The sequence below is a fragment of the Oryzias latipes genome, chromosome 4 (genome assembly GCF_002234675.1).
Source record: "Oryzias latipes chromosome 4, ASM223467v1".
In the NCBI taxonomy this organism is placed as follows: domain Eukaryota; kingdom Metazoa; phylum Chordata; class Actinopteri; order Beloniformes; family Adrianichthyidae; genus Oryzias; species Oryzias latipes.
In genome coordinates this window covers 19,460,178-19,469,829 of record NC_019862.2, presented here as the reverse complement: position 1 = coordinate 19,469,829, position 9,652 = coordinate 19,460,178, and the positions used below count along the sequence as shown (strand labels likewise).

The following is a 9,652-nucleotide window of genomic DNA, read 5'->3' as shown; positions in this document are numbered from 1 at the left end:
ATCCTCTGTCTATAACTTCGCTTACAGTCATCCCTTAATTCTAATTAATGATACATCTGGCCTCATGGATGTCAGACACTTTGGATCCTCAGAAAAGGCGGTGACTTTCACACCATCTGATGGCGGGTCTAAAAAGACAGCTTACCTCTGGGCATAATGATCAGCTGAGGATTTCCCCAAAGGTTGCAGAGCTCAAACACAGTGCCATCAGTTTTGGTCGGCATCCCCGTAACAAACATGACAGTTTGGCTTCTCACAGCTCAGCTTCCCTGCCCCCTCATACCAATCTCACTTCCACTTAGTAAGCTATCCTCCATGCTTCGCCCTGAATCACGCGTCACCTGTTGATGAATAAATCTATACATCATCCGTGCATTCTGGTGCAATCAGTTTTTGATACAATATTCTCACTCCGGAAGCGCAGAATGCTGTGCAAGGATAAATGTCAGGCTGTCAGCTGTTTAGCCTAGATATGCATTAAGCCTACATTTGAATGTGTAAAGGGTGTGATATGCCACACTGCAAAACAGGATATTATTTAATTTAGCAAAAGTTGTCAAAGGAAATCAGCACTGAATTCAAAATCAAAAGAGCGCACAAACATTAACTTTAAAACTTCAAAGTCCCACTCCAATCGTCTTTTGAAAGTGTTCCCAGTTTTATTATGTTTATGCCCTTTTTAGCCTGTGAGAAAACCTGTGTTGTTTTCTTGGACATATTTTCTGCAGAACGACAGGAGTTTATTAGAAACTGAGTTGTGGGCAGGCCTGTTGGCAGTGCAGAGCAACCCCCCCTCCCTCCTCATAGTAGAGCGAAGCAGGGAGTATGTGGCCTACCCAACTTCTTTTCTGCATCACAAATAAGCTCTTTTTCAAACCTTTTTTTTTGCCTGCTCCTGATTCACAATGATTTTAATAAATGCATTCTCAGAAACACAATTTTGAGCTTAACATTCTTTAATTTATGTTCTCCTTTATCAGAAAAAATGAAACTTTGCACTCTGCTCACACTTCCCAGAGTCAGAAGCTCTATGTCATGTCTTTGTCATGTCTTCGTCTTCCTCCTGTGCATTTTTATTGCTGTCTCTTTGTTTGTGCGGGGAGCTGGTTGGAGAGCTGGGTGTTCCTGGTTTGATCTGCCTCAACAAGCCACACCTCCTACACACCTGCAGCCATTGTTCCTATCACCAGGGCCGGCCCTGGTCTTCTGGGGGCCCTAAGCGAAATTTAATTTGTGGGCCCTCTAACTGGTCAGCAGCACCAAAAAAACGCTACTTTTGTTGTAATATAAATGAGATAACTCTATTAATACATTTGTGAATTATTTTTGCTGAAGAATTGAATACAGTATATTGCCTGCATGTTGGATGCACATTTAGTGGTGCCAAACAAATTTTAAATGCAAAGACAAAAAAGAATGACAATTGTATATATAAATAGATATATATTTTTAATGTAACATTAGGCACTCAACAAATGACATTCACAAAACTCCAAGTTATTAAAAACAGCAACTTAATAGAAAATCAAATAACGATAAAACAATCCAAAATAAAGAACAACAGCTCAATGAGAGGGGTTTGGGAAAGTCAGAGTCTTTATCGGTCTGAAAAGGATCTCTTTGCAACAAATCCATTCTTACTGGATCAGAGAGTGTGGTTGGACATTCAGCTGGATGAATTGGATTTGAGGTACCGGTAGGTGGAATTTTGGATCCAGTCTGCTCCTCTTCCATACACGGCTCTCTTGGAGCCTCTGGAACATGAGATACAGAACTTCAACAAAAGCAAACAGTGAAAAGTCAAACAGTCAAATGTTTTCCCTTTCAACAGTAGATGTGGTGACAGGAGTTTCTTCTGCAGCTAAAAAACAAGAATTATTATTATAGAATAATCAATGATAAAGCAAATAAGATGTCTATAGCAGAAAACTAATAGTTAAGTGGCTCATTTAAAATCTGTGTGCAGGTTTTTCACAATTTCATGATCTTTTTATATATGTATAAGAGATTGATTGGTTGATTGTGTATTTGCATGAGATCATATTTATCAATTTAATTATGAACAGTTTGGGGCTCCATACTTTTCAGCTGCTGTTTATGAAAAAAGGGTTATGCAGACACTGTTTTTTAATGACTTTACATGCTTTTAAAATTACCTGAGATGACATCTTCAGTGATGTCAGGATCATCTTGGGATGTGGACGCTGCACAACCTCCAATATTTTGATACTTTTTGAGAGCAGAAAAAGAAACTGAATCAGAATTATTTTCGAGTTTTCCATTGGAAATTACGACAAACAGGGTCGTTATGTGCAAACTTCCCCCACGGATCGATTAGTATCTTACGTAAAAATTGCGCAGCTGCCCAGAAATACTGGATAATGTACAAAATACGGCCCCAACATCTTCCAAACTTACCTTTTGATTGATGTTGAAGTTCTTCATCTTTTTCTGTGGCATTAAGTTCTCTTGTTGTCGCGTTGATCAGAGTGACAAAATGTGCTCGTTTTTTCTCTTTTCCCCAACTTTATTGAAACAAACTCCTCTCGCAAATGGACACTGTGCCAGGCTCAGATGCAAATATGTTGACCAATAGTTGCTAAGAGTGGTGTAACGTCATTATTTGGGTTGCCAGATTGGTCCAGGTGTGCTGACGGGGGGGATCAATGAAGTGCAGGCAACTTTCTTATGCACAACATTCAGAGCGCACGTTGGTACGGAAGTTCTATGAAATGGGTTGCCAGATTTGGGTCTTTTTTATTTAATTTTTGTCGCCACTTCGGGGCCCTGGTCGTGACGGGGGCCCTACGCGGCTGCGTAATTCGCGTATAGGGAGGGCCGGCCATGCCTATCACCACTATCAGTATAAAAGCCTGCTCAATCACCCACCCACTCACTCACTGACTGTCTGATAGTCAATTATCCATGGAGCTCATTTTGGACTTATTAAGAAACCTGCCAACCCCATCTTTCTACCTTTGCCCAGCTCTGCTCTGGATTTTAGACTCACTACATTAAATCCTGAAAACCACATTTTGCTGTCTGCTCTTTTGATCCATCTGACCAAATTGAATTAATTTGAACGAAAGGAAAATAATTGTCTGAAAACTATGTGTTATTTTTTAAGGTGACCTAACAAAAAAATGATTTATCTTAACTGAAGCAAATAATTAAGTTAGATCAAAGTAAAAAAGTTTATCTTTCCAACATCCATATGTGGTCTTATCACCCTCTCATGGTGGAAAAAGTATTATCTGAGCTTTTTCATCCACTAAATCATCTTCAAATGGACACGCCATGCTGTTTCACCTCTCTGTAAACAAACTAATCTTCAACTAAACCTGCTCCGGACCAGGTTATGTTCAGAGCATGAGTTGCCATGGTAACTTGACCTACCCTGAAACAAACCTCCATTTCTGGAACCGAAAGCTGAGGTTATCAACTTCCTTAGCCTCAAACTTAGCGTGGGAGCTAGCATAACCTGCTTTCTGGAATACCCCCCTGGTTCATTACAACATCAACATTATGGGCCTTTTCTGTAGAACAGGAGCTGAGATTTAAAACTACAATGAGGATTTTTAAGAAAAAGCTAAAGACATTAACTTTTTAACACACCATTCAGTTAAATTGCTGTTCTAATGTAATATCATGTGCTCTTTTTTGAAAAGTATGATGCTTTTATTCGGTTGTTGGTATTTATTTGTTTTATAGTCTTAAATAAATGCTTATTTCCTCCAGTTTAAATGTTACTATAATGTTGTAGTTATGACAGTATTGTGCTCTATATTAATGACAGTTGTAATTATAATCATTTTATTTGTTCATTTACTTTTACCTATTTTAAACTCTGTTCTTTCCTACCATCTGACAGACATTCCTTTGTTTGTGCTTTCCTTCAACGTGTGTAAACATTAAAACACAATTGAAAGTGTTGTCCAACAAACATCTTGTTCTATAACTGACAGATATTGTTTTCTTAACCCTATCTTGGAAGATGATGTGACCAAGATAATGTTACCTCAGTGTTTTGATTTTTTCCTTATGATATTTTCATAGTTTCAGACTTGTAAATGGTTTGCTGCACTGGAAATCATTGCAAATATCACTTTGGGATCCATTTATTAAGAGAAAGAGCTGGAAGACAGCTCACAGGGATCGAATTGGTGGGAGCAATCACTCTCCTATCAGAGAGTGATCTAGCTACTGTGACCACATCATATAGGGGAACCCAGGAGGCTTCCTTTATAATTACATTCTGATTGGAAAAATAAGAGCCGTTGAACAAGCTCTGTCAATCAAGCATGCAGAGAGTTTCACAACAATACAAAAAAATACTCCACATAAGCCCGGCACTTTCATTAACATGACTTCCTGGTTCACTGAGCCCACCGTTCTGCACACACAGAGAGCTGAGCCATGTTTTCATGTGGGGTAGCTGCATGTATAGGTGTTAGCATGTGCAGTTTGTGTGCGTTTCCAGTACAGACTAAACCAAATCCGACAGAATGTGTTTGTTTATCTGAGCTGCCTCCCACTGTGGTTTGCTCACACACTAATCCTTGTTTAAGAACTTATTCTGGTCTGTTGTTTAGGGTAAAAATACAGCTTGATGGCAAAGCTTTCCATTGTAGGAAGGCTTCCTGCTCCCCTGCTGGCATGTCATTGATGCATGTCATTAGGTGCTATGTGTGACATTGTTTACCACATGTAGTTTCTTTTTTATTTTTTTTTATCTATAAACAATCCAATGCATGTGGGGGCAACCTGGAAGATGACTTTCTTGGAAAATAATATGAGAAATAAGGAGCTTGTTGTGTACTGCCATTTATCCATTTCAACATTGATGTGCAAATGTTCTAAACGATACAGAACCACAGTTTCCTATAATTGCAGGGTCATAGCTGATGATTCACTGAATGCTATATTTAACTAAAGTAGATATGTGTTAATCATAGGAAATGACTAACATCCTTACATACCCCTGCTCAATTTTTTTGTTCTTGTTTCATTAAATAACTCACAAATTTAAATTTCAATCTGGCCTCAAACATCATATTCTGCACATCAACATCCATGTTTACTGCTTCCTCTGTTGGCTGTGTTTGACTATGAATAGGAGCAGAGGGATGCTGCAGCCTTTGAAAAAAGAGGGTCCCCAGAACAGGAAAAAAGCTGCTTTGTTGTGGCTGAACATTGAACATTTGGTGAATCCCCTCCATGTTTGTGTTGGTTTGTGTTGAGCCGCTGCACCTCAGCAAAAATTAAATAAAGAAAGAAACGTAACGAGTAAACAACCCATGCAGCTCTGATGAAACTGGGCTGCAACGACAGGATTTAGACTGAATGAAGCCCAGAGACGTGGAAGGCACTTTTCACCCCTCAAATTTTCATCTACTGAGACAGGTGCTGCCACTGCAACTCTTTCTTCTGCACTGAGTATAAAAAAAGAAGTAGAAGAAGAAAAGTGCCATAGAAAAAGAAAGGGCAAAACCCCTGGACTTTTTTTTCTGAGCCATCCCATAATTACTGTGTGAGTACAGGAACCATTGAATATATATTTTTTTCATCATGGAATATGCAATGAATACACCCTCATTGGTGAGCAAGCATGTGAGGCGAGATTTTCTCGTTTGTTTTATGTACCATTTCACATCTGCCTAACAAAGCAAATGTTCCATCATTGAGGTGGTTATGATACTCAAGGGGCCATAAATCACTGAGTTTTGAATAAAAGCGGTCATAAAGACATGCTGACACACGGACGGCTGCAGCTTTCAAATGGGAGAACAAAACCTCAGAGTATCTGTGCGATGCAATACAAAGAAACAAGCCCTTTTTTTTACATTTATATCAGAGCTGGAAACTTAGGCATAATGAAATGTAGCTGAGGGGGACAATTTTACAATTATCAATCAGTGAAGAATTTTAATTTTTAGGTCTTAATCTCAAATAAAACTTTTGGACAAACCATTTTGTTGTTTACTGGGTCACTTGAATTACCCAGTAAAGGGTAATTTTGGGGGGTATCACCCTGGTTTCACCTTTTTTTGTGCAGAAACCTTTGTACCATTGGTTAAACATTAAAACTGGTGCTGATGCAGAAAGCACTATTGTGGTATTGTGTGCAGAATCCAAACACAGCTGAACAAGCTGACCCAAACTGAATTCAATGAACCTAATTTTCCCTGAAACTACTTTATTATGGCAGTAAGTGTTTTTTATCCAGCCATATTTTTCACCTGTTTTGGTGGTTTAAGCTCAGCACATGTGATGTCAGCTCAGGTGTGCTTTGAGGACTTACACTAGGAGTCCTGGTTGAGATTTTTGTAAAATGTTTGTACAGGACAGACCAATTTTCTTTTCTTTTGGAAATCTGCTTTTTTTAAAATAATTAATAACTATATTTTTTGGTCTAGCATAAATAAAGGTAGAATATTATCAGGTAAATTGGAAGAAAGTATGTTTTGAAAGAAAAAAAAAGTGTATTATATTAGGAGAAATCAGCATCTATGACTACCAACTGACAACATTCCTGAGAATGAAATAGAATATTAAGCAACTTTCTTTGGACTTAATTATATACATCATTTAATTAAGACAGTAAAAATGTCAGCTTTTGAATATGTCATCCCTAACCTCTGCTGTATTTGAGGTACTCCTGTTAAAATGTACAGCTTTAAATGCTGAACATTAAAATGTTTTTTAATTCTTAAGATGCCAATAACGCTTCGTACAGAATGTATCATGGTGTTTTATTTCATAGTTTGATTACACAGTATACAATGTTTTAGGGACCTTGGTGACATAATAAAAACACAAACAAAGGCAAGCCAGTCCATAAAAGACTCTTAAAAAGAGTAAATTAAATAGAAATGTGAAAACTATTAAGGAAAACTTCATAAATAAGTTAGTCGAAAGACTGCAGTGATGAACAGTAATGAACATTTAATGCTGCTGTGTGTTTAATGTTCTGATGGCTGTGGGAAGAAATCAGTGATTGAACATCGATGTTTATCATGTTGGAGCTCTTAGAAGCCTGTAAGAGAGCAGCAGTTCAAAATGCTTATGGGAGGGAGGGTTTTTTGCCGTGTTTCTACAGTTTATTAAAAAAAAACATACTAATTCAGATGTATGAGAACAATTATAACCCTTTCTTTATTTTGGACTGGATTAAGAGTATAAATATGGAGCAGATTATTCTAATTCATTCATTGGATAGACTTTCACAATAAAATTGGGTTTGAGTTTTCAGGGAGGAAGAAAAATGAAAGAATATCTGACTCAGTCATTTTTCACAATAATACAGGTTTTAAAGTGAAAATTTATGACACAGCTGCCAGTCCTCTCAAGATGTTCATGCAATTTTAGTATTTACACTCCTCAATAATCTGTAAAAAAAAACAAAGAGGATCAACTAACAGCCTCTCATAATCTGCAGGCCACAGATATCAATCTTAAAGTACATGTTTATTGAATGAAAACTTTAAAAAATATATATTCTACAGGTGTGTGTTTACAAGGCTTCCAGATTGAAAGCCTCTGCTCTTCTAAAAACAACACAGGAAAGGGGAAGACTATTGATTGTCCCCCAAAGAATTGTCATATGTCAAGTTATTTGTGGTTCAGCTATTGCAAAGTTAAACGAAATTGTGGAAATATAATTTTAATCTAGCAGAACTCAAACATCTACACTAGTAATACTTGTAAATACAGAATTCCATAATTTCCAGTTCAAGCTAACTCATTTTGTATGGTCTAAAGTGAAATGTTTCTGATTGTTATGCAGCAAATCAATGCTATTTATTTGAACAGGGACAGTAAACGTTCATGAACATTTCTGTAAATGTGTCATTGTTAAAATCGACAAGAAGAATGGTAATAATACAAAATTCAGTAAGAGTTTGGAGAACAGAAAACTTAACATCTTGCTAAATTTGAATTGAGAACCATTGAACAAATGTGAAGCCGTACCATTTTGTTTCTTGACGAGATTAGCAGAGATACAAAGAGACAACATTTATTTTAAACATCAAGAAAGCTGCTGTTTTGCAGCTGAAAACTACATTTTTAAAGCTCTATAAAAATGAGAAACAATGAAGGCAATTTTTGAAAAAAGAGAAGCAATGGACCATAGAGAAAACATGTTCATCTCCTTAGCTATTTTAAGGTAACATTTCACTGGCAGTGTACGAGGCTCTGCCTTGAGGCAGAACTAAACACACAAGGAGTGAGACCAGCAGAAAAAAATAACGACTACATCTTTGCACATTTTTGAAAATTTTTTCAGCTAAAAATGAAAGCAATACATTAACTTTACTATTATAAATTCACACTAAATATTGTTATAGAGTTTCTGGTTCCAAGAATTTTCAACCCAACATGTCATCTAGCAGGAAATGACTAATATGATTAGTTAAATAAAACGCTGACATTTTTAGCTTCCATTGGAAGAGAAAAAAATATGACCGAAAAAACATCAATTTCAAAATTAGAGCTTTGCAGTGTCTGATGGAATATTGGTTTGTTCCAGAAGGAAATTTCCTCTGCTCCTGCAGTCAAAATGGGGTTGTGTGATCATCTGTGGCTTTCTAAATAATAGCTCAGCTTAGTCTCTTATCATGTGTTTTAATTTTAGGAAAACCAATTTCTTTTTCCGATATAAAAGAAAAACTTATCAGAGGAAAGTTGTTGGATCAGAGCATGGCGGAAAATTTGTAAGGATGAGTCGGAGAGGCTTCTAGTGAAAAAGAAGACAAAGCCTGGAGTTAAGACAGTGAAACATAGACCGGTCCTATCAAAAGGTTTTCTTTTAAGTAACAAAAGTTAAATGTCATTGTTTCGTTCATGCAACTTAGAGTTTTTCATTTGCATCAACACTGGAGATAGCATTGATAGTTCATAAAAATACCTCCAATTTATGTTTACAATTGCAGAAAACCTTCCTATAATTGTGCTGCTCTATTATTCATGTACCTGCTAATGGAATTTGTTTTCCTAATTCAGAGTCAAGCTTTGGTTTCCCTGAGACATCTATCAGACCTATGCTTGTGATGAATGAGACAAATGCTTCCACTTACGTTTTAATATACAAAGACACCTACAAAAAATATTTACACATCACGTTCTTACATAAACAGTTGGCTAATTGCACTTTTGCACACCTCATAAAAAAAACTCTTGGTATCCATTAACATGAGGCAATTAGTCATAATTTGCACCATTAAGAACGAAACAATGGTTTAACAGTTTCTGAATACTCAATCAGGGCATAATTATCTCTTGATCTGCATTTTTTCTGGCTGGAGAGATGTAAAAAGATGCAAAGAAAGGAGGGAAGTCTTTGTTCCTTGAAGGAAAAAAAAAAGGTCTTTGGCTCTCGTTGTCCATGGTTTTATCAAACCTTGAAATTTGCCTGATTAATTGATGTTGGGCTCACTTGTTTTTCCTTTGTGCTCTCTTTAGTCTTACAAAAGCAAAATGCACATCAAAGCCAGTGTTATGTTGCAGCCCAAGTCAGCCTGCAGAACAGCATTGTTCTTTGTTGTTGGGGGTAAAAATAGAAGATCATTAGCTGCTGAGAAGACATGAGAGGGGGCGCGCTGTAAATGAATGGGGTACTAAATTATAAGGCATGTGAATATCCTGCAATGAT

At 36.9% G+C, this 9,652-nt stretch overlaps 1 long non-coding RNA gene across 1 annotated transcript; it reads right to left on the bottom strand.

Moving 5' to 3' along the window:
• Positions 1–1,438: 1,438 nt before the first annotated feature.
• LOC110015028 lies at positions 1,439–2,824 on the bottom strand. The gene is made up of 3 exons (XR_002290083.2): positions 2,419–2,824; positions 2,157–2,229; positions 1,439–1,754 (listed from the first exon to the last, which is right to left on the bottom strand). It is a non-coding gene; the product is annotated as an uncharacterized LOC110015028 (long non-coding RNA).
• Positions 2,825–9,652: the final 6,828 nt, after the last annotated feature.